Source organism: Corythoichthys intestinalis, chromosome 20 (genome assembly GCF_030265065.1).
Source record: "Corythoichthys intestinalis isolate RoL2023-P3 chromosome 20, ASM3026506v1, whole genome shotgun sequence".
Classification (NCBI taxonomy): Eukaryota; Metazoa; Chordata; class Actinopteri; order Syngnathiformes; family Syngnathidae; genus Corythoichthys; species Corythoichthys intestinalis.
In genome coordinates, this window is record NC_080414.1 from 27,776,101 (window position 1) to 27,801,599 (window position 25,499).

Below are 25,499 nucleotides of genomic sequence, written 5' to 3' on the forward strand. Positions count from 1 at the left end.
ACATTGAGATCTAAGAGGCAGAGAAAGGCGAGTGGACACAGGCGTTCAGATTTGTAGCTCAGACCGCACAGTTTATTGGTATAAGCTTCAGCAGCTCCTTCACATAAGTGTCATATACAGAAAATACAACAAAAATAATACTCATATCTCTCAAAAAATAATGTTCACAAAAAGAAAAGTGCTTCAACCTGTATTAATGAGGCCCTATTCTCACACAGTTAAACAACAATGCAAAAAGAACTGGCCTTCACAAATTCACAATCAAAACAGATATGCAAAGTACACATAAAACTCAGACTTTGCTCGTTTAGCTCAACAAATACACTGGATGGCAATATTTTGTCTCAATATACAAACTATGAGGCTGGGAGCCATTGGCTTAAACTCCAATTAATTTAAAAGTCGCCATTGACACCTTGTGGTGTATTTAAATGACTACCTTACATAGTTAAAAGAGTGACACTGCGACGTCAACAACAATGGCGAGGTACAAGTTCATTTTTTGATTTAAAATTTTACATTTTTTTTTTAAAACAAAAGCATTAATAGGGGATTTAATATCTAATTATTATAACTCGTACTAACATTTCTCTTTTAAGATCTACATGTCTTTAATCTGTGATACCCTTTAATGTGGTTATGTAATATATCATAGTACAGTATAATAACAACAGTTCATATAGATAAAATACTGAGAAAAAGATACCATTGTTAAAAAAAAAATTTTTTTTTAAATCAAACATCTTAAGCAGTTACTCACAATGTTACTCATTACTTGAGTATTCTTTTCACCAAATACTTTTTTACTTGAACTTGAGTACATTTTTTTAATAACTTATTTTTACTTGATTGATATTATTTTGAAGTAACGCTACTCTTACTTGAGTAAAATATTTGGCTATTCTCCCCCACCTCTGCTCAAATAAGACCAAAGGTGCTGGAGATGAGCCAGTCAGATCACAGTGACACCACAGTCACTAGCTGAGAAAAGGGAAGGTGACATAGCCGGTCAAGAAGTGACGCGGTGTAATAGAAGACTGTCACAACACCATGCCGCACACCTCCTTATCCTCCACTCTATCGACAACCTTCCCCCAACACGTGGAAGAAAACCACCAAACTAAATTAGTAAACCAGGGCTTGTGTATATTTGGGACAGGATCTAAAAATAAACCCACGGTTCAGATTATCACAATTAAATCATGCGTAAGTCGCAGTTCATTCAGCATTCAAAAATAAATATTCCATGGGGATTCCAGTAAATTTGGGTGTTTTTTCTAATTAGTCAAAAGTTCGAATCACTAAAACATAACAATTGGAATGACTTCTTCATGCTTCTACATTTGAAACATTTTCGACTTTCAGTGATGACTGAAACTATTCCAATTCGAATGGAAAAACTTAGCGGAATGTTTGGCGTATGTGTTACTGTGCTAGGCAGCGCTCTATTTCTGTCTGTGTTCTGACAGGGTAAGAGCAGGTGCAGCACAATGAACAACTGTAGACCATCCATTAGTTATTAAAGCATAGAGTGAGTCACATTTGTAGATCCGCTGTCTGACACAAAATCCTTATTTTGACTATCGATCTTCTCAGTTATAGGAACATTCGTCACGTGTATCCGTAAATAACTTTTAGCCAATTATAATTACACTTAAAAAGACTTCACTTTACCACAGTACACAACTTCCTTTTCCCAATAAACATTACACATTACATTTTAAATCATTCTACAAGACATTTTACTAAAGGATAAAACCAGTTTTTTTTTTTTAAACAAATAACAAATGCTCTTACAGCATTTTACTCCAAGACAATTAGCAACCTATTAAAAACTGACACGTGATCCAATTAGGGTACCCCTTTGGAAAATACTTTAGTAAGCTTATGAATATATCAGCAGAAACCCACCAAGTCAGCCAAAATACACGATTAGTTTGTCCTCTAGAACAGAAAAAGCGTGTTTAACTTCCTGAAGTAAGCCACATACCTTCTTGATCTTCTTAAAAAGCCATTCAATTTGATGTTGGAAATGTTCAGGGTCAGAAGTTCCTCCAGTTTTTGATGAGCTGGAAAAGAGTAGAACTCTGAGGACTTGTGGAACAAGACAACTCAGACATAAAAGATGGACTGACGCGTGGAGCGGTCCTGGCAACAAAACACCCGCCACCCCCACCCCAACCACTTTCCATCTACGAACCTCCTTTACGGGGGTCCATGTGTCGTAGCTATATCTACAGCAGGCTTAAACCCAACATGGGGTGATAAATTTAGAACGGTGCTTTCCCACTTCATCAACACAGAGTCAGATCAATCAAATGACAAAAGTGACAAGTGGCAATCATATCTGACAGATAGTGGCTAAAAAAGGAGAAAACAGGTGGGAAACTTGCAAGCTGGCATTTAAAAAAGGGGGCGGGAGCAAAATTTGATGGGTTGACAAAAAAAAAATGTTGGGTACCAGCTTTCAGAATCAGAATCAAAATCATGTCCTAGCTACATTAATTATTGCTACATTTCCTATTCCTCTTTTGTCTAATTTAGTATTTCTTGTACAATTTGGAATCCAGCAAAAACTTTGGGGGAAAAAAGAGCCTCTAAAGTCTTTCAAAAAATTTCGAACAATACAAGTAGGGATGTCCCAATCAGACACTCAATATCGGTATCAACACTCGATACGGCTATCTTTTGTGTATTGGACAGTATCTGATTTGATGACAAAATCTGATCCGACGTGTTTTCAGTAGCATCTTGCTTTTCAGCTACTGTAAATCAAAACACTAGCCAAATGTGCCTGCTGAGTGAGACTACTGCTCTTTAGAAACTAATGATAGTAACAGAGCAGCGTGTAGTACAGTGGTACCTAGACATACAATCCTTTGACATCCGACATAAAATTTGACCCGTCATTTCTCTCGACATGATCGAGACAAATTCGAAATTTGATGATTTATGACAGTGTCGCAATTTCATTGTTTTCCTGCAAGACTAACACACAGCTGATTTTCTTGTGAAAGAAATCAAAATGGCTCCCAAGAAGGTTAGTGCAAGTGGTGGAAAAAAGGAAAAAGGTGACGCTTAGCATTAAAATGAAAATGATAAAATAATATAAGCGTGGTATGCGCGTCAGTGAACTAGCTCGACAATACAGCTGGACTATGTCTTATCGTAACGGTCCTCCTCTGACCTCCTTTCATCGGTCTTTATAAGTTAAAGTGGCAATTACCCTCATTTTCGGACATTAAGGTGCACCTGACTATAAGCCACCACCAACCAAATTTGACACGAAAACTGCATTTGTTCTCAGATAGGCGGCAATGGACTATAAGCCGCAGCTGTACTCATATTTACACCAAAGATAACCGGTAAAACTTTATTTGACAGCAGCATCATAAGACTGCCATAAGACAAATGAACTGAAAATGGCTGCAAAGCTTCATCGCTTTAAGAAGCTTCATTTGGCCATCACTGCTCCCTTGGAGGAGACAGTCAACCTCTGCTGCCACCTGCTGTAAATACTGTTGTCGTCCAACATGCCTCCTAGCATGCATTGCAGTGATACAGATGTAAATAACAATCAAAATTCATGTTCTGTGCTAATTATTTCTTCAGTTAGTGTTCCAGTAGTTTCATTAATTGTTATAGTATTTGGTAACACTTTATTTGACAGTGACGCCATAAGACTGTCATATGACAGTCATAACTGTTTAAAAGTGAGATCATTTTCCGGGTGATTCTAAATGACAGCCCCTGTCAAATACTGTTACCTACAGTATTAACCTAAATAAATCAACAAATAAGCCGCACTGGACTATAAACCGCAGGATTCAAAATGAGGGGGAAAAGTAACGGTTTATAGTCTGAAATTTACGGTACTATAGGTACAACAACGGCAAGGAAGTCGCCAGCTTCATCAGGTTTTTAATAATTTATTTCACAACTTGTGCAACACAACACGGCTACTGTTTGCCTTAGCAGACGGCAACACCAACGTGAAAAGAGAAAGTAACCGCACCTCTCACACTATGTCGTCAGTCACACGGTGCATTCAAAAACAGCATGCAAAACACAACCGCCACATTAGAACCAGATTCGTTACATAATAATTATTATATTATTATTCCGATTTGTATCTTTATATTTTATTTGTTTGCTAGTGTAATTGCTATTTGTAATTATACCAGCAGTATTTATTAAAGATGTAGCGTAGGTTTTTGGACATTTCGACTTACAAACCAGGTCCCGGAGTGAATTAATTGTAGAATTAAATTCGTATGCAGAGGTAGAGGTAATTTGAGGAAGTACTAGCAGAGCTTGGTTTATTACCAAAAAAAAAAAAAAAATCGGATCATAGGTAAAAATTGGGGCTGTCAAAATTATCGCGTTAACTGGCGGAAATTTTTTAATCGCGTTAAAATATTTGACGCAATTAACGCACATGTCCCGCTCAAACAGATTAAAATGACAGCAGCAGTGCAATGTCCACTTGTTACTTGTGTTTTTTTTTTGTTTTGTCACCCTCTGCTGTTGCTTGGGTGCGACTGATTTTATGGGCTTCAGCAACCATGAACATTGTGTAATTATTGACATTAACAATGGCGGGCCACTAGTTTATTTTTTGATTGAAAATTTTACAAATTTTATTAAAACCAAAACATTAAGAGGGGTTTTAATATAAAATTTCTATAACTTGTACTAACATTTATCTTTTAAGAACTACAAGTCTTTCTATCCATGGATCGCTTTAACAGAAAGTTAATAATGTTAATGCCATCTTGTTGATTTATTGTTATAATAAACAAATACAGTACTTATGTACCGTATGTTGAATGTATATATCCATCTTGTCTTATCTTTCCATTCTAACAATAATTTACAGAAAATTTGGCATATTTTATAGATGGTTGGAATTGCGATTAATTACGATTAATTTTTAAGCTGTAATTAACTTGATTAAAAAATTTAATCGTTTGACAGCCCTTGTAAAAATACAATCAGCATCGGGACATCCCTAGGCACAAGTGTTACTCAAGGCCTACTTAAGAAAGAAAAGAGTACAGGAGACCCAGTCAGGTATTTTTCTTTCTAATTACAGACGTAACAGTTTATGAGTTCCGTATGTACAGCGGTGACAGGATGCAAACTTGAATGCAAGTTGGAATGTGCTGCAGTAAAATAAGCAATTATAGTACATTTCTTATGAAAACATAACACATCTCGGCCTTGAGTATGACACAATCAAATGGGACCGCGTTTCTCTATTGCTGCTTGTATTAAAATGGTATAAATATTAAGATTTTGTTGTCAGTGCCTTTTTATAATATTGTGACATGAAAACATTTAAAAGGCCATATATACTGTGTACATCAATATACAGTATAGTATACGACACGTACATCAATATAATGATAGTTGTATGAATGAATGCACTCTGCATTATGAAATAGACAAACATCCAGCAAACAATACCATCTAGTGCTTCTAGATGGTACAACAACTACAATCTCTGTTTTGCTTTTTGACACCACGCATTGCTCCATAAAATTGTGAAACCAACTGTGGTGCTACAAGGGGGAGAAAATATACAATGAATTTCTTTTTTTCAGCTGTTTTTAATTAAGGGTTTTGCCACTATAAGAGCATTAGTTCCTCCAAAGGGTTCACCGGTCTCACACTGTAAATATGATTTCAATTTAGGTCAAGTTGATCGCTAACATGCCCAGTCTGCACACATAAATAAAAGGCAGAAAACATTGTTTTCCATAAAAGCAAAATTTAAAAAAATTAAAAAACGATGCGAAACAAGGTCGTTACATGTAGGAAAGCCTGAAGTCTTTGCCCTCATTCACTACCTAGTCGAAAACCCAAACATAGCAATTCATGTTCCAGTACAACCTGTCTGGGCATTTACAGCAAAAATAAAGTCAAAACTAAGTACAAAGTAGAAGTATTGTTGTGGTGTTTAATCCTATTAAAGAATTGTGTAATTACATTTAAATGTGGATTACACTCCATACATTTTCACATATAGCAAGCTCAGTTTCAGCAGAACACAATACAGGTTCCCCTGGCAGCATAAAATGTATGTAAGCTTCCAAGATTCACAGCATCTCCAATAAATTAAAACAGCAGCAAGCATTCGTACGCTGCTTCTAAAAGGTTCCCACTTTTATCTTCCTTACCGCTCTGTCTCAATTAGCCCAACAATGCTAATTTATCCAAGCTGTGCACTCCTCATAATACAATGTGTACAACCAGATGTGCCGGTGTTTTTCATCAAAATTTGTTTCTCTGGCAAAACTTTTTTTTTCCTGCTGTTTTGCAAACTTGACAAGGCAAAAGAGTCACACATTTGGTTTTCAGAAAACAAAGAAAAAATAAAAACATTTTTAATTTAGTGGCATATCAAGCGTGTGAAAGCCAAGAGAGCTCACAGTAAAGTGGTTATTCAGGGTTTGTTTACTCAACATGTTTTCAAAATGTTCTACTAACAGATGGCAATGTTGTCAAAACTATCATGCTTACAGGCTAGTAAGTGGTGATTCAAAAAGAGACACAAAATGCTAAAACGTTACTCCTGAGAGTGAACCCCTAACACGAATGTGGAAGTCGTCAGTTTCCACAAAACCATGCTGGATGCTCCATTTTTTCCTATGATATGCATGTGAATTATTGTCAGGTTTTTGGGGATCTTTGTGAGCAGTTTTAACTTGCTAGCTAACTTTTTCCTGAACATCGTTCGGTCACACAACTCGCTACCCTCAATACTGACTTTGCCATGAATGGCGTACCACACACATGATATTTTTAGACCGTGACGTCGCATAGTAAAGCGGAAGTAAAGGCGAAGTGGGACATTATAGATCCGCCCTCGCATAGAAACAATGTTAATTCTGCTGCATTTCTCCGGTAATCTTTCAAAAACGAACATGCCGATCACACATTGCTTTTTTGGAACTTGTAGAAACAACTCTAGACATTACGACATATGAAGGATGTTTTCTTCATACGTTTCCCGAAAACAAAAACTAGGAGAAAAAATGAACAATTAATCAACTTGCGCGGACGTTTTAACGCCAGCTAGGTGAAGCCAGGGTGAAGCCATTTACATTTCATATGCAGAAAACATTTTGTTGGGTTGGCATGGTCTTTCAGAGGACAAAGAGGTAAGCCAAATTGATATTTTTAACTTATTTTTTAGCGTGACGTTGTGCCGTGCTGCTTCTGTCTGATAATGAATGACCTGAAAAGAATTAAAATGGTATCTGATTGCCACTGTTACCTTTTCTGTTGTAAAAAAAAAAAAAAAAAACTTTTAGTAAGGGGGAAGTGCAAATAAATTATAGAATTAAGATTTGTTAACAATGAAAAAATTAAAAGTTCCCATTGGCTGTCACCGAGTAGCATTTGCGATCGCTATGCAAAATATAAATTACCCCCAAGAACGGTCAAAGACGTAGGACAACCAGAGGATATAATGTATAGGAAAGACAGGGCTGGTGGTCAAGGATAGCTTGTTGAAACAGGAGAATGTCATTGTCAGTTGCGTCGATAAAAAAGCTAAGGCTATGCTAAGGTTGGCTCGGTTTTTTTCGTCTTTTTCAGCCCTCGACACTCGAGACATTTCTTTAACTGAACATTTTTATGTACTTTCACACCTTTGCATGTGAATTTGGCACCAGGGACATCATTTTCGGACAGAATTGGTAGATTTAGCTTTGTAAACATCTCCTTCACACACGATTTCCATTCATTTCCTATTAGGGACAAACCGTTGCGTGTCCTCCCTTAGCAACAGTAGCTAACATCGTGAATATTAATAAGCGGAAGTGACGAGTAGCTTGCGGTACGCCATTGAAAGGGATTATGCAGATCTATAAGAAAGTAGAAGAGGGAACATCTGGGTACCTCAAGATACGATACAATTTGCGATACGAGGCTCAAGATAATGATTGTCTAATATGGCGATATAACAATTATCGATACATACGTAGGTCAGGACTGTTATAATATTTTACCATTCAAGTAACAAAGACATAAAAACAAGCCATTTTCATTCTTCTGCTGTGTGTTTATCACTAGTAGACGTCCAATCAGTTTGAAGTGGGAGGCCACCCTCCCACTTCAAACTGATTGGACGTCCATTGCGGTCAATGGCAACCAATAAGTATAATTTTGATGCATTTCAGATCATTTGCATTTGATTCTCAGTCACTTCCGGTTGATTTTGGGTTACAGACCAGGAAGTGACCCGGGAATCTCACCTAATGAATAGGCAGTGACACTAACTCAACAGGAAGTGATCTGTTAAGGCTGATTCATGCTTCTGCATTGCAGTGACGGCAGACCTACGGCGTTAATGCAGACCCAATCTACGACCGTAGGCCATAGCCTGGCATGTTCCTCCAAAAAATCCTGACTACGCATCAAGTCAACGTGCCATGATGTGAACGTCACAGGACTGTGACTGGTCCACTCAGAACGTCGTTTCCGGTTCAGCACAACACCACCGGCATTTTCAAACATTCGCAAACGTCTTCTGTGTCGCTTATGCTTCAACATTTGTATTAGGCGGAAAACGCAGACAAGACTGAAAAAGCAGTTTCTGCTCTTGCACTCCTCTTCAAAAGAAACTGCTGCATTCTAAGCCAAAACAACTGTTGTGTTTGACAGAACAATATGTCTATATGCTGCCATAGCAGATTCATGGCGCATGAAGCCCCCAAACTATTTTTAATTTGTCCATTTTACCCTGGAAACCCCCGCGTACAGACGTCACGCAACCACTTTTGTTTTAACCCAGCCATAAAAGGATGGTAATCAATTATATTTATTATTTAAAATGTCCGTCATTTTTTACTTAGAATTATTAATTGCTGTCTAATATTTCATAAAAAAAAAAAAAAAAGTAAAAAATTATTCACTCGCATATTTTAAACTTTTAAACAAATGACGTCACAATGAAAAAAATGGCGTCTGTAAAAAAGACTCGTATATCTACCTTATAACTATTGCTTAAAAAAAAAAAAAAAAAAACGTTTAAAAGGGTAAATATATGAAAAAGAACATCTCGAATACTCCTTGATGTTTGCGATTTCTGCATCTGCATCCTTGTGATCCATGTTCCATGTTTCACCCATGAAATACCCAAAAAATGTGGCTATGGCCAATCACAGCTGTGTTTTGACACTCGGTGATACAAGCTACATGGAGTTTTTGGAATCGAAAAGAGGTAAGTACGTGATAATATCTTGCTAAAATCGTGGCGTCTTCAATTCTGCTTTCGCGTGCTCTCACATCCAGTTATGGATTTGGTGTTTAAAAAAATCTTTTTTTTTTTTTTTCCAAAATGCCCTCCTGTTCAAAATGTTTCTTCCCCCAGAAAATTGAGATTTTAAGCTTTCCAATGATGTATCACACATGCATATAGGACAATTTTAAAATTTGACCTAATTGGGGGTCTCAGAGTGGAACTTCAAGTCACCTGAGTGTTTTCCGCCATTAACATTTGTTGTTCAACATTGATTAGCTGCAGCTGAAAATATACACGTTGCATCGCCGTTGCCATTGTCGTCAATGATGGGAGGAAAACTAATGGAATTCGACAAGATTCCCTCAAACCGTACAAAGACACACACTAGTGGCTTGGCAGTGAATTACAGAGCAACGCATTCCCTTGAATGCTCAATGGTGACGTAGGGTCTACGACGTCGCTCCGCCGTCACCGTAACGCAGAAGCATAATTAAGCCTGAATCAAAACAGAAAGTGACATGCATATACCCTGAAAGTTGGAAAGATTGGGTGCAAATGCTCTGGTTTTGTTCATTCGCCCCTCCCAGTCTAAATGGATTTGGAATCTAGCGCCATCTACAACCATTGAGATAACAGAGACACTATTCTCGTGAAAGATTTTGTTTTTTAAAACGATATATCGATTCTTGGCAGGAGCATATAGATTTGGGATATAAGGTATGAAGATACATCACCATTTTGATATTTGTCACACCCTTAGTAGAAAGTGTAATTTCTGAAATGGAATCAGTTTGTCAATCAAGGCATGGCATGACCACAGCCTCCAGGAGGACCAAAACAACTTTTTATAACCTCAATGACTCAAGCTTAGCATTTCAGTAGGAGTCATGTCCCGAGACTAAAAAGCCAACTATTACATCAGTGGTTCTTAACCTGGGTTCGATCAAACCCCAGGGGTTCAGTGAGTCAGTCAAAGGGGTTCGGTGAAGATTAAGACACGCAGGACCCTATATTTGGATGCTGACTAAATCTAGGCAAAGTGGCGTTTTAGACTGGTTAGTCCCCAATTTACAGGCTTTATTCCAATTCCTTCAACTGCTAGACCTCTATCTGATGGGAGGAGAAAGCTCCTCAGCTGAAGGGTTGACTCTCACTTTGTATGAGGAAGTACAACAGATCTATGGGTATCGTGGTCTGCGTTTACATAAATAAAATAATTTGAGTTACATTTGCCATGAAAACAGTATGTGAGGCAAGGATGTGATAGAACGAGAACGCAACAAAAATAGAAACAGAGTGAAATGAATAGTTCAATTTCATTTTCGAATTTGAAAAGCAAAAGGCAAAATTATTTGCTGTAAATTAACTGCTTAGTGGATTTGTGAGAAGATTCATGTTTTTGGGGTTTTTTTACATAATGACTGCACGCGTGTAGGACTCGTATCATGCTACATTACACACACACACTCTATCAACACAGACAGTTGCCAGAGAGAGAAAAAAAACATTTTACCACCGCTAGACACACTAAACACGCTGGAGTTACCTCTTGTAGCTAGTGGGAAACGTTCATGATAATGTTTACTAACCTTTAATTTTTATTTAAAAAATCATATTAGAGGTATTGCCTCCTCAGCAGCTACCCTCCGCAAACATGTTTTACATGTCGGTTGGCCCTACTCCTCTAAGCTGCGGCCGTCTGTAACTTTTCTGTAGCCGAAGTATTCCCATTCCGGCGATTTTGTTTTCTTCGATAAGGGGAAACGTTCAGGAGTTTCACCTCCTCCAGCCATCGTGTAGCACAGCTGACTCACTGACACTGACAACAACCAGTTGGGGAGGACTGAGCCATGCAGCTGCAAGCAAGGGATTTCTTCCTGCATTTATGGTACATAAAAAATAGATAATGCCTTCGGGACGGTATGACTGACAATTTTTGTGGCTTTGGAACCGTGACGTTTTCATACCTCGGTAAACCTTGAAAGCGGTTATTGGCACATGGCACATTATTGGCCAGTCTCAGTTTAATGGCCTGATGATAACGATTTTAAAGGTAAAAACATACAATTTTGACCTTTTGCCGTGTAAATGGGAAGAAGTTTGAATTGAAATTCACTTATATCCAAGCTAATAAGCTAAAAGCTATCAATTTTGAAGTTGGAAAAAAAAAAAAAAAAAGATTTTTCTAATTCCAAAGAGTTCGGTCAATGCACGTGTGAAATTGAATGGGTTCCGTACTTTCAGCAAAGGTTAGGAACCAATGTGATGGATGGATGGATGGATGGATGGATGGATGGATGGATGGATGGATGGATGGATGGATGGATGGATGGATGGATGGATGGATGGATGGATGGATGGATGGATGGATGGATGGATGGATGGATGGATGGATGGATGGATGGATGGATGGATGGATGGATGGATGGATGGATGGATGGATGGATGGATGGATGACAATGAAATTTATGAACGTAAAGCATAACGGTATTTCAAACGTTTGCATGCTTGTAAGGGGGATGCCGCTTGCTTATTTATCTTGGAGCTGTGCCACTGTGTGTCCAAGAAGTGTGTGTGCCGGGGGGTCAATAACAATGTAGACATGCGGAGATTGCCAATTTTTTTCCACAAAGGGAAACGCCTATTGGCCTATTGGGTCTCTGGTGTCTAGACTCCTGGTGTCTTATAAATTTCTTGTAAACATTAAAAAAAAAAAACATTACAGCAGTACATACATAAGAAAGCAATTTACACAGACTTGTGCGTACTATTGTTCAGAAACTCAAAATGCTAGTCAAACTCTGTGGTCCAGAGCATTCAAGAAAATATTTGTTTTTCATGCACAAATGTTTAAATATGAAAACCACAGTTTGAGATGAACATGTTTAAGCTGAACTGAGAGGAGCTAAGAAAGTCAACAAATACTGTAATTTACATTTACTTCCCTAGAACCTAGATTGCATAGGGTAAGATTCAGTCACATTCATATATTTCGATTTTGAGACAGAAGTGCATTACTACAGTATATTTTTGCTTTATATACTTGATGCTTTCCGAAGGATGAATAAAGATACCAATTATTATGGTAATCTAAGAATGCAGTTTTCAAGTAAATTAATCCAAACTTCAGGTGTGTTGTTTCCATATAGGGCTGCAGCTATAGATTATTTAAGTGATTGAATAATCTATGAATTAGTTCGAATTATCAAATTATCGGATTATGAACTTTTAATGCGTTGCAGAATAAATTTTAGGAGATATAAAACAAAGGCTTGCACCTTCAAATGAGCATTAAATGCAAATACAAAATAAAATTGATGAGGGTTTTTTCAAATGCAGAATTGCACTTTTATTTTTCTAGAGCAATAAATGCATTAAAAAATAAATTAAAATACCTGAGCTTAACCTCAAACGCTACAAAAAAATTATAATAATAAAAATGAATGAGGATCAAAGCACAACCAAAAAACAATTGGCTAACTTGCATAGCAAAAGTGCGCTGGCCTAAATGCTTTAAAATGCAAACATTTTTTTTTTACAATACACTTAAAAATCGTTCAAACTAGAGATGTCCCGATCACATCATTTTCAAAGTATCGGAATCGGCAAAAAAATATCTGCCATGCCTTTTCTTTCAAATATGTATATATATTTTAATTAAATCGTTTTCTAATTGTATTTAACGTTACAGACATAATATGTTACACTCATCCAGAGTCTTTAGTTTAGGCTTAAGGTAGGGTTATCAAAAATATCCTGATAACGGCAGCAATTAATTTATGAAAAAATGTGTCACATTAAAATTATTAATGCAATTAATGTATGCGCTGCACGACCCTCTCACTCATTGTCGCGCTCAATCTGAAATGACGCCGTTTTACCTATATAGAGAGATAAAAGGCCGCGCTAAATGAGTAGAGTGAATTTTAGCAGCCTTTGGAGCCTTTCTTCAATAGGCTAAAGCCTTGCAATCCCTCTCCCTATGATTAGAAATATCATGGGAAGCAATGTGGGGAAGCAAGGTGGCAATTAACACCTTAAGTTATCTCCCAAAACAGAGAAGATATATCCATTGGTAGCACGACGCACAGTCATGGTTCCACTTCCCATCATGGTTCCACTTCCCATCATGCATTGGGGCATGGCTGCAGTATCATTTACTGAAAGCTCAACAAATACACTAGATGGCAATATTTAGTCACAATATACAAAGTCACAAGTCTTTCTATCCGTGGATCCCTCTCACAGAAAGAATGTTAATAATGTAAATGCCATCTTGAGGATTTATTGTCATAATAAACAAATACAGTACTTATGTACTGTATGTTGAATGTATATATTTGTCCGAGTTTTATTCATTTTTTTCTTAATGCATTGCCCAAATGTATATGATCGGGAAAAATTATCGCGGTTGGAATTGAATCGGGAGCAAAAAAAAGCAATCAGATCGGGAAATATCGGGATCGGCAGATACTCAAACTAAAACGATCGGGAGCAAAAAAAACATGATTGGAACAACCCTAGTTCAAACACATATTCCCCAAAAAACTAAATATACCTCTGAAAAATCATATTAGCTCAAACAAAAACTTATGTTGGTCTTAACAGGGAGCAGCTGGATCTAACCGTGCTAGATGACTCATCTCATATTCAATGTCACTAGAGGGAAGTGTATCCTCCCAAATTACTAAAACTACATGCAAACACTTTCAAAACAAACCATTACAACTCCACTCTAATTTAACGAATCCTCAGCACTATTTTGATATTATCTTTATTTTTCTTTTGGCAGAAAATTTCCCTTATCAAAATATAACATTTGTAAAATCTATTTCCAATTGTCAAACAAAACCATAAAAAAAGCAATAAACCTACATTTCCTCAACAGCCCATTGCAAGTTACCATGAACAATGTTCCACACTCAATTCCACCACTCGTACGCATGTGCGTGTGTGCTTGGCAACATTGCCTATTGTGTGACCGCAGCAGCTGTTTAGGTCTCACATTTCCAACGTCAAAACAACAACACTGGCATCTGTGGAAAGTTTGTCCATGAAGACCAACAGGACTGCTACAAGATCTTGTGCTTGACAACCATGTGATCAGTGTGAGCTGCAGGTATCTATGCAGACAAGAATGTCAGCTCTTCAAAGGAGAAGGAGGGTCTTTCCATCACGACCTCCCAACCTCACAGCAAGAAACCTGTACCAAACTATTGGGCAGCGCGATCCGGTTGCTCTGGGACACGAACACCAACAATTAGAGCTGTAATTTTACAAGCAACTCCACATATAAATTATCATAAGCTTAGGGTAAACTGTAATTACAGTATATGAGTATACTTACAGACCACAAGATTATGACAACTATTGCACTGTCATCAGAACTAACGCTGGATGAAGAGCTGTATCAAACACTCTTAAGGCAATAATAATCAGTTTTGATGACACTGTCAGAAAATAGACGATCCTGTTTTAATTTTAGTACCTTAGCTACACGAATCAAACCTACACTGACAATATTATAGTAATAATAGTAGTGCTTCCGTATTTTTCGGACTATAAATCGCACCTCAGTATAAGTCGCACCAGCCAAAAAAGGCAATGCACAATAAAGAAATAAACATATAAAAGTCGGATTTTGGGGGGGAGATTTATTTGATAAAATCCAACACCAAGAACAGACATGTCATCTTGAAAGGAAATTTAAAATAAAGATGAAGAACAACAGGATAAATAACTCCAAACTCTCTTTCTGGTGCTCAATTATCATTTTTGGCTGCATATTTCACTACTTGCAGCTTGTAATCTGCGGAATGTGAAAACTATGAAAAATAAATAAATAAAAGCGACTTATAGTCCGAAAAATATGGTACGGGTATTCCCCAGGTTACGAATGAGTTCCGTTCCTATGCTGGTGATGTAACCCGAATTTCCAAGTAAGTCTTAATTAACCCTTTAAGTACCCCTAAATAGCAAAATAACTATCCAAAAAGTCCAAAAGTATTGTATTTTGTTTGATGACTGAGGATACACTGCCCTCTGGTGGCATTGGATCTGCCTGGACTGTCGCCTCATATGACTAAGGAGCAGAGTTGTCTGATATGTATAAAAGACATCTGCGCTCTGGTTTGGCCCATATCAGGCTGAAAGTTGTTTCAGCTAATGTTTGTGTATGCATTAGTACCGTAATTTTCACTCTATAAGGCGCACCTAACTATAAGCCGCCACCCACCAAATTTGACACGAAAACAACATTTGTTCATAGACAAGCCACACTGGACTATAAGCCACAGCTGTCTTCACTGTAGTATGGCATAACCACTAACACTTTATTTGACAGTGGCATCATAAGGCTGCTATAAGACTGAATGAACCACCATGAAACTTTGAACAAATTGGCTGCAAAGCTTCATTGGTTCAGGATGCTTCATTTGGTCATCACTGCTCCCTTGGGGAAGACAGTCAACTTCTGCTGCCACTTGCTGTCAACACTGTTGTCATCCAACATGCCTCCTAGCATGCATTGCAGCTCTACAGATGTAAATAACATACCATAACAAATTCATGTTCTGTGCTAATTATTTCTTGTATTTCTTTCCAATTGTTTCATTACCTGCTAGCTATTGAATTTGGTAACATTTTATTTAACAGTGGCCCCATAAGACTGTCATAAGACCATCATAATTATGACATGACACTGCCATGACAAATAATGAATGCTTATGACAGAGATAATTTTGTGTCATTCGGCAAATTATCTCTCTTTTGAATGGATGTAAAAGATCTGAGCTGGACATAAATGGAGTTAGTGACATAATTTGCTGCATGACACTTAATAATGCCCGTGACAATATAATGTCATAATTATGACGGTATTATGGCAGTCTTATGACGCATTCAAAAAAAAAAAAATAAATAAATCAACAAATAAACCACACTGAATTATAAAGCACAGGATTCTAAATGAGGGAAAAAAGTAGCAGTTTATAGTCCAAAAATTAGTTAATTAATTTTAGAGCGACAGTTTGTTTCGTTTGAGTTATGTGTGAGTGATTTGCTACGACAATTGTAAATGTGTTAGCATTCGTAGCATTTAGGCAAGCGGGCTTTTGTTAGGCAATTTAGGCTAATTTAATCTACTAAATTTACATATTGAACAGACTACATGGACGTTTGGACACCAGTTGTTTGGTGTCAAGTGTTTTATTGTTAAAATATGTGTCATTTTGACATAAGTGTATAGATGTGTGTTACAGCTTTACAAATTGTCAAAAGAAAGTAAAAAGCTTCAAAAACCACAATTACCTTGTTGCCGTCTGTCTAGCTGAACAACTTCACGTTTAGTGAGGACATAACACATATTAATAAAGTAAAAAATAAGATACTGTGAGGTACAATTACCGTAATTTTCGGGCTATAAGCCGCTACTTTTTCCCCTCATTTTGAATCCTGTGGTTTATAGTCCAGTGCGGAATATTTGTTGATTTATTTGAGTTAATACCTAACACTTTATTTTAGCTAACACAGTCTTATGACGGTCGATGATGCCTCTGTCAAATAAAGTGTTACCAGTGAATATCTTTGGTGTAAATATCCCATAATACAGTGAGGACCGGTGACGTTTATAGTCCAGTGCAGTTTATGTATGAACAAATGCCATTTTCATGTCAAATTTGGTGGGTGGCGGCTTATAATCAGGTGCGCCTTATAGTACAATAATTATGGTAGGTACAGTTTAAGACTGGAGGCAAATGGCTGACGAAACTCCGGCGTCGTAAAGTCAAAATCACGTTAGTCGACTTAGTCGAAACAAGGGGGCTACCTGTATATTGTTGCCGCTGAGAAAAATTTACAAAACTGAGAATTGTTATCTTTACAGTAGATTGTCCTAACTTTATATGTACAGTTGTGTTTCATATATGACAAAACGAATTGAAAATCAGACTTGTGTTAAAAACATCAAGGAATCAAAACACTGTTCCCATGGCAAAGGAGTGATGCATTAAACTGGGTCTGCAGTCTGTTGCTGATTCACTAAATTTCTCACCAGCCCATTTAAGGCAAAGTGAGTGAAGCTGTGTTTCTTACTTCATGCTGCTTTAAATCTGCATCAAATCAGATTTAGGCCATGACCTCAACAGTTACCCTCATCTAGTGTCTCCTCCTAATACGCTGACATAAACCTATTATTGTTATCAAATATCTTTCTGTTAATAGAAAACAGCACTGTGGCATTGCAGCTGTGGTGTGCATTAGTCGGTGTTGTTATTGAGTGGCCAATTTCATGCACTCTGCAGTCTTATTATAATACAATGGTAACACATCACAGTGTTGAAGAGTCATCACATACATACAAACTGGTAGAAAAATGTCATCTGAGTCATTGTGTATTTATCATTATTATCTGCACAACAGTGCTGCAACGATTAATCGATTAACTCAAGTAATTCGATTAGAAAAAAGATTCAAATTAAATTTTGCTGCTCTGAGTATTTGTTTAATTGAGGTGGCGTTGTAATGGTTTGTTTTGAAAGTGTTTGCATTTATTTTTATTGATTTGGGTGGATACACTGCCCTCTAGTGGAGACAGTGAATATGACAAGTGATTTCATGGCTGAATCCAGTTGCTCCCTGTTAAGACCAACATTTGTTTGTGCTAATGTGTTTTTTAACGCATTCTTAATTTAGTTTAAGGGTATATTTAGCTGTTTTTTCGGGAATGTGTGTTTGCACTATTTGTTGAGAGCATTGTTTAAAAAAAAAAAAAAAAAAGTTAGCATTTTATAGCATTTAAGCTAGCGGCCGTTTGCTATGCAAGTTAGCCAGTTGTACTTAGATCCTCATTTATTTATACCGTTCGAGGCACAGCTAAGGTATTGTAATTTTTCCATGTTCCTTATCCGATTAGTTGATTATTCGAACCAACTAGTTCATCGATTAATCGACTACTGAAATAGTAATAGTGACAATATACATGAAAGGTAATAGGCTATATCGCGATACTTTGTAGCCCAAAAGGTAATTGATAGGTGTCACTGTTTTATTAAAATAACAATAATAATCAACACGTTGCTACCATAATCTCCCATTACAATAGTGTCTGCGTTAACTCACTGGCTGTCATTGACGGCGCTAGACATCCAGTTAGTTTTGACTGCAATAGACATCGAGCTCCGTTAATCGCACTGAAACCTTTTTTGTGGGCATTTACAGGCCACTTCCTGTTCATTTTAGGGCATTTACGGGTTACTTCCTGTTTATTTTGACTCACTTCCTATTCATTTTGGGACATTATTGAGCCACTTCCTTTTCAGTAACCCCAAATCAACAGGAAATGACCTGTAAATACCCACAAAGGAAACGGAAATGACTGAAAATCAACAGGAAATGACGTGAAATGCCCCAAAATGAACTCGTTGCCTGGCATAGGTTGCCACTGACGGCCATACACGTCCAATCCGTTTGAAGTGTGAGGTGTGGCTGCCACCCTCCCAGTTCAAATGGATTGGATGTCTACTAGTGATAAACTCACTGCAATTCACAGCAGAAGGATAAAAATAGCTTGTTTTTCTTGTTTTGTGGAATAGCCTAATATGATTTCCTGACCAATGTATCGATAATTGTTGTCTCGCCATATCGTATCTGTTAATCAAATTCATCGTCCATCTAAGAGGCTTACACACACAGCGCAGGTATTCATTTAATGCTCCCCGAACTTTGCTCTTGAGAGGTATGATCAAGCATTACAAAAAGTCACGCATGTATATCATTAAAGCTTCAACGTTTTGTGCCACATTCTTCAAAAGTTGTGATCAAAAAACATGATAGTCATCAGAAAAGAAAAAGAATAGAATTGGGGGGGAAATAGTGAGAACAAAAGAGGTGCGGTCGCTGAGGATTATAGACCAATAAATTGTTGTGGTTTTGCATGTTTTTGCTTCAAAGTCATGGCAACCCAGCCCTCCCAAACCATACTTTTAACATGATGTGTTGGTTAGTCAACAAACGTTAATGCCAAAACCCCACACACAACATTAACACACACACACATAAAAAACCCTCTATTAGCCATGTAAATTACAGGTGGAGCCACTTTATCTCTATTGTTGTCTCCCAAAAGGAGAGCATCTGCTTCCAATAGCTATAGTCTACCTCCCACCTTCTTTGAGGGGCACAGAAGAAGCCAAAGCTTCAGCTTTATGGATTGGGCCCCCAAACAATGATGTAACACTCTACGGACTTATGTAACAAAACCATTCTGGCAGTTTCGTGCTCTGAAATGAGAAGGGGAAAAAGCAAAACATGGCCATTACAATAAAATGGTATAAGGCTCATTTAATCAGTCATTAACGACATGTCCGCCGGAACATTGGGACATTACAGCTGAGCCATATTGAATCAACCACCAGTACAAAGATTACTTTTGAGTTACCTGGATTTATTTGTAAATTGGTGATACAAAAGCATCTAATCTTCATTTGAGTGCCAATTGAACAATTGTCGTAAACTAAAAACACCAAAAAAATTAAAGGTTGTCCTCGGGTTACGAACGTGTTCTGTTCCTACGCTGGCGACGTAACCCGAATTGCCACGTAAGTCTGGATTAACCCATTAAGTACACCTACATAATGACAATCCAAAAAGTTCAAAAGTATTGTATTTCGTTTAATGATGAAGGATACACTGCCCTCTGCTGACAGCGTTTGGTCCGGCTGGACAGTCGCCTTGCATGACTGAGAAGCAGACTCAGAAGCAGTGTTGGGAGTAACGCCGTTATAAATAACGCCGTTACGTAACGGCGTTATTTTTTTTTCAGTAACGGGGTAATCTGACTAATTACTTTTTCCGCCGTTACAACGCCGTTACCGTTACTGACGGTCAAAAGCGGTGCGTTACTTACTCTCAATAAATTGAAGAAACTACCAGCCGTGTCGAGTCGACTCTCTGCTCTGTTGATTTGTCATCCAAGACTTGAGGTGCGTTCAGGTTCGAGAATAGCACACGTACTTCTGACTCCAAGCTGTTTGTCCCTGCTCATTCAATTAGAGAATGCTTTCCAAAGTTTGGTAACGTTTCTCTGTTTGCTACACCTGATGCTAGCCTCGCTCCCATCTCCCACTGTCAGCCAGCAATAATTCTGCTTCCATCTTGAGGACGGCAACGCTTTGAAGGTGACGTGAATTGTCGGGAAACGAGCCTACCTAGATGCAGCCCATCGAGAGATGCGATGGAAGTGATTGTGATTGGCTGAGGGTTAGAGTCATGTGTCGTAGTAAGCCAATCAGAGCCGGTGATTTCACAAGCAAACCGGAACAGCGCGTGCGGCAAACACACACACGCAAAACAGATGCACAGGGTCGGGATGGCAGAGCATTCAGAAGAAAAATTGTCCTTTAAGAGGTGGAGATATAGACACTATTTCAAGTTTGTTGAAATTAAAGGAAAGAACCTGCATATAATGTGTTATTTATGTCCCGGGACAAAGCTTTTGTCGACATCTGTGGTAAGCAATTCAAATCTGCTGAAGCACCTAACAAGTTAACTACCTGTCTGTTTTTCTCTATTCCACTGACTTGAATACTGCTCAGAAAATTTCCAATTCTTTGACATACAAGTTCTTTTTAAAGTAACGGAAATAGTTACTTTCCCTGGTAACTAGTTACTTTTACTATAGAGTAATTCAGTTACTAACTCAGTTACTTTTTGGAAGAAGTAGTGAGTAATGTAACTAATTACTTTTTTAAAGTAACGTGCCCAACACTGCTCAGAAGACATGGATAAAGGATAGCTGCACTCTGGTTTGGCCCACATACAGTGTGGCAAATTAGTATTTAGTCAACCACCAACTGTGCAAGTTCTCCTACTTGAAAAGATTAGAGAGGCCTGTAATGTCAACATGGGTAATCCTCAACTAAGAGAGATAATGTGGGGAAAAAAAAAAAAAATCACATTGTTTGATTTTTAAAGAATTTATTTCCAAATTAGAGTGGAAAATAAGTATTTGGTCACCTACAAACAAGCAAGATTTCTGGCTGTCAAAGAGGTCCGACTTCTTCTAACGAGGTCTAACGAGGCTCCACTCGTTACCTGTATTAATGGCAACCGTTTTAACTCATTATCGGTATAAAGAACACCTGTCCACAACCTCAGTCAGTCACACTCTAAGTTACGGTCAGTTACAGCTCTAAAAATTGTCAATAGTGAAGGAAGTAAAAAGTTTCAAAAAGCACAATTGCCTTGTTTGCTGTCTGTAATGCTGAACAACTTTAAAGGCAACACGTTTAGTGAGGACAGAACACGTCATATTAATAAAGACTCCTGCGGCGTCAAATCGAAATTGCGTAAGTTAAGTACATCGTAACCCGGGGACTACCTTTACATCATTTCATTCAGGAGTGAATCCACATCCCCATCACTATAGACTAGTACTTCTCAAATAGTGGGGTGCAAAACGATGCCGGGGAGGGGCGCATGTGACTTCGCGGAACATACAGTGGTTTGAAAAAGTATCTGAAACTTTTGCAATTTCCCACATTTCTGCATAAAATCACCATCAAATGTGAGCTGATCTTTGTCAAAATCACACAGATGAAAAAACAGTGTCTGCTTTAACTAAAACTACCCAAATATTTATGGGTTTTTATATTTTATTGAGGATAGCATGCAAACAATGACCATAAGTAAGTGAACCCTCTGCCTAAGGAGACTTAAAGAGCAATTGAAACCAATTTTTACCAAACAATTTAAGTCAAGTGTGTGCCCATTCACTGATGAGTGGTTTAAAGCTGCCCTGCCCACTATAAAACACACACCTGGTAAGAATTGTCTTGATGAGAAGCATTGTCTGATCATGGCTCGGTCAAAAAAGTTGTCTGAAGAACTGCGAACAAGGATTGTTGATTTGTAAAAAGCTGTGAAAGGATACAAAAAACTATCTCTAAAAGTCTGGATGTTCATCAATCGTCAGTCAGAGAAGTTGCCTACAAATGGAGAGAGTTTGGCATTGTTGCTTCTCTCCCAAGGAGTGGCCGTCCACCAAAGATGACGCCAAGAGTTCAGCGCAAAATACTCAGAGAGGTAAAAAACAACCATAGAGTGTCTGCTAAAGACTTACAGAAATCACTGGCACAGTCCAATATCTCTGTGCACACATCAACTATACTAGTATGAAAAACTATGGCCAAGAATGGTGTTCATTGGAGGACTCCACGAAGGAAGCCACTGCCGTCTAAAAAAAAACATTGTTGCTTGTTTAATATTCGCAAAAAGGCACTTGGACACTCCACAGAAGTTTTGGCAAAATATTTTGTGGACTGATGAAACCAAAGTTGAATTGTTTGGGAGTAACACACAATGTCATGAGTCGAGGAAAAATGGAACAGCTCACCAACATCAACACCTCATCCCCACCCAATTATTAATGGAAGAATGAATTCAAAAGTTTAGAAGGATGTTTTGCAGGAAAACCTGAGGCCGTCTGTCAGACAGCTGAAGCTAAAAAGAGGATGGATGCTGCAACAAGACAATGATCCAAAACATAGAAGTAAATCAATTTCATAACGGTTTCAGAAGAACAAAATACACGTTCTGGGGTGGCCAAGTCAAAGTCCAGATTTGAACCCCATTGAGATGCTGTAGCATGACCTAAAGACAGCGATTAATGTCAGACAAACCAGGAATCTGACTGAACTATGGCAGTTTTGTAGAGAAGAAAGGGCCAAGATTAGTCCTGATCGATCTGCCAGACTGATCTGCAGCTACAGGAAGCGTCTGGTTGAAGTGATTGCTTCCAAAGGGGAGGGGGCATAAAATATTAAATGTGATGGTTCACTTACTTATTTTTCCCCCCCTTCTGTGATTGTTTGCATACTATCCTCATTAAAATATGAAAACCTATAAATGTTTGGGTGGTTTTAGTTGAAGCAGACACCGTTTTTTCATCTGTGTTATTTTGACAAAAACCTGATCACATTTGATGGGTTATTTTATGCAGAAATGTGAGAAATTCCAAAAGGTTCACATTAGGGCTGTCAAAATTATCGCGTTAACGCGCGGTAATTAATTTTTTTAATTAATCACGTTAAAATATTTGACGCAATTAACGCACATGTCCCGCTCAGACAGTATTCTGCCTTTTGGTAAATTTTACAGCAAGGCTTTTTGTGCTGTCCAACAGTGAACTCTTGTGGTCGCTTTGCGACATGGTTTATTGTTGTCTTGCCAGTTCAATATGGCTGCACGACGTCTCGGGCTGACACCTCCGTTGTAATGTTGTGCTTATATGATCCTTGGACAAGATTTGTCCGTAAGTATGGTTGTTGTAAATAATGTACATATTATGTTAGTAAGCGAAATGTTATATTTTTTGTATGGGACGCTTTTTGTTTATGTTTAGTGAACCTGTATAGCGTGCTAAGCTAACGTTGTTGCTAATGCAATGCTTGTGTACTTTTTTTTTTGTAGTTTTACGACGGTCTAAAGAGGACAATGGTTTGAGGCCATTTTATTAATAAATCAGATGAAAAAGGAAGAAGTCTGATTATTAAGGCGTCGTTCACTAGCTGTCAAGCTTTGGAAAAAGTAGACGCTTCGGAGTGAGGACAGCATAGACAGATTTAAATGACAGTAGAGTGAAATGCCCACTACAGTTCTTATGTACCGTATGTTGAATGTATATATCCATCTCGTGTCTTATCTTTCCATTCCAACAATTTATTTTACAGAATATATATATAATTTACAGAAAAATATGGCATATTTTATAGATGGTTTGAATTGCGATTAATTGCGATTAATTACGATTAATTAATTTTTAAGCTGTAATTAACTCGATTAAAAATTTTAATCGTTTGACAGCCCTAGTTTAAAGGTATATTTAGCCGTTTTTTGTGAGAATATGTGTTTGAACTATTTGTTAAGAGCATTGTTAAAAAAAAAAAAAAAAAACGTTGGCATTTTATACCATTTAAGCTAGCGGACTTTTCTTATGCAAGTCAGCCAATTGTTCTTTTGTTGTACATATATCCTCATTTATTTGTTTTTTATACCGTTTGAGGCCCAGGTCAGGTATTTTAATTTTTTTATGTTCCTTATCCTATTACTCGATTATTCGAACTAACTAGTTCATCGACTACTAAAATAATCGACAGCTGCAGCCGTAAAACGAACATGATGAATATGACCGTCAAGTCAAGTTAGTCAACTTATAAAGAATGGATGTTTTTTAAGCACTATTGAAAAACGTTATTTTTTACACTGTATATAAGATTTTGTCATTTTCTCAAAGTATATCTTAAATTTCATAAAATTTGAAGTAGAAAAACAAAGATTACTTCTTATTGAGATTAATCAGATTTCTAATGCATTTGCGGTTAAGGAAAGCCAAACAAATGGACAACAAATTGAGAGTAATGGAGTAGTTTATGTCCTTTTTTTTTTTTTTTTTTTTTAAATATAAATTGGATGGATGGACTGTTCCTCAAATTGTTTAGGTGTGGGTTCAGACAACAGTGCTTATCCTCATGTAAATTCTGCTTACAAGTGAAATACAACGTTAGTTAGCTGGGGTAATAAAACCCCTTTATATTGCAATAAGATTATTTTACACCTGTACCATGAGTGCATGCAGATGGTCCCAATACGAATTGTTTCTAATTCTTCGTAAAGAACAGTCCAATGTCACTGTACCTTTTTCTCCAACCGGAAAAACAGTAGCCCTCGAACAGGCACGGTTGTACTGTCGATGTTTTATTAGCAATTAATTTGATGCAACTTGAGTTATTTCAAACCTTTCTCTGCGGCTCTAGCATGTTTTAACTCCGTTGCGGTAAGGAAACGACTTGAAGAGTTCAATGTTTTAAAAACAAACGACAGACAAACAAACTTACCTGTGACTGTCAATGCTGATGCACGTGAATGTTGTTACAAATGTGACCAGACGAACAATCAAACAAACTTTTGGAACATCCCGCTAGCACGCGCATGTACAAAATGAACACAACGGCTGTCATTCACAGCGAAAGAGACCCACCGCTTGCCATGAAGTTAATCACATTTATCAAGTTATTTATGGTAAACACAAGTGCTTCTGATTGTTTACTTCAAAATAAAAGCATACTTGCGCAGGTAAGCGTTTCTCGGGGATTTTTCTAACCATGTCAAAGTAGCATACTTATTTGTTTCACTCGAATCCTTCGACAACTGTTTCAAAGAGTCAACTTTTAAACCCTTAAAATAGGCATTT

At 37.6% G+C, this 25,499-nt stretch overlaps 1 protein-coding gene across 2 annotated transcripts in view; it reads right to left on the reverse strand.

Moving 5' to 3' along the window:
* LOC130908583 (supervillin) overlaps window positions 1-25,294 on the reverse strand; it is a 146,635-nt gene extending 121,341 nt beyond the window's left edge. The window contains exons 1-2 of one of the 2 annotated variants that reach the window (XM_057824165.1): window positions 25,144-25,294; window positions 1,991-2,069 (exon numbers count right to left, since the gene is read on the reverse strand). The gene's annotated coding sequence lies outside the window, so the exon portion shown is untranslated. The remainder of the gene's footprint in view (window positions 1-1,990; window positions 2,070-25,143) is intronic. The other variant, XM_057824166.1, reaches the window with a different exon arrangement.
* Window positions 25,295-25,499: the final 205 nt, after the last annotated feature.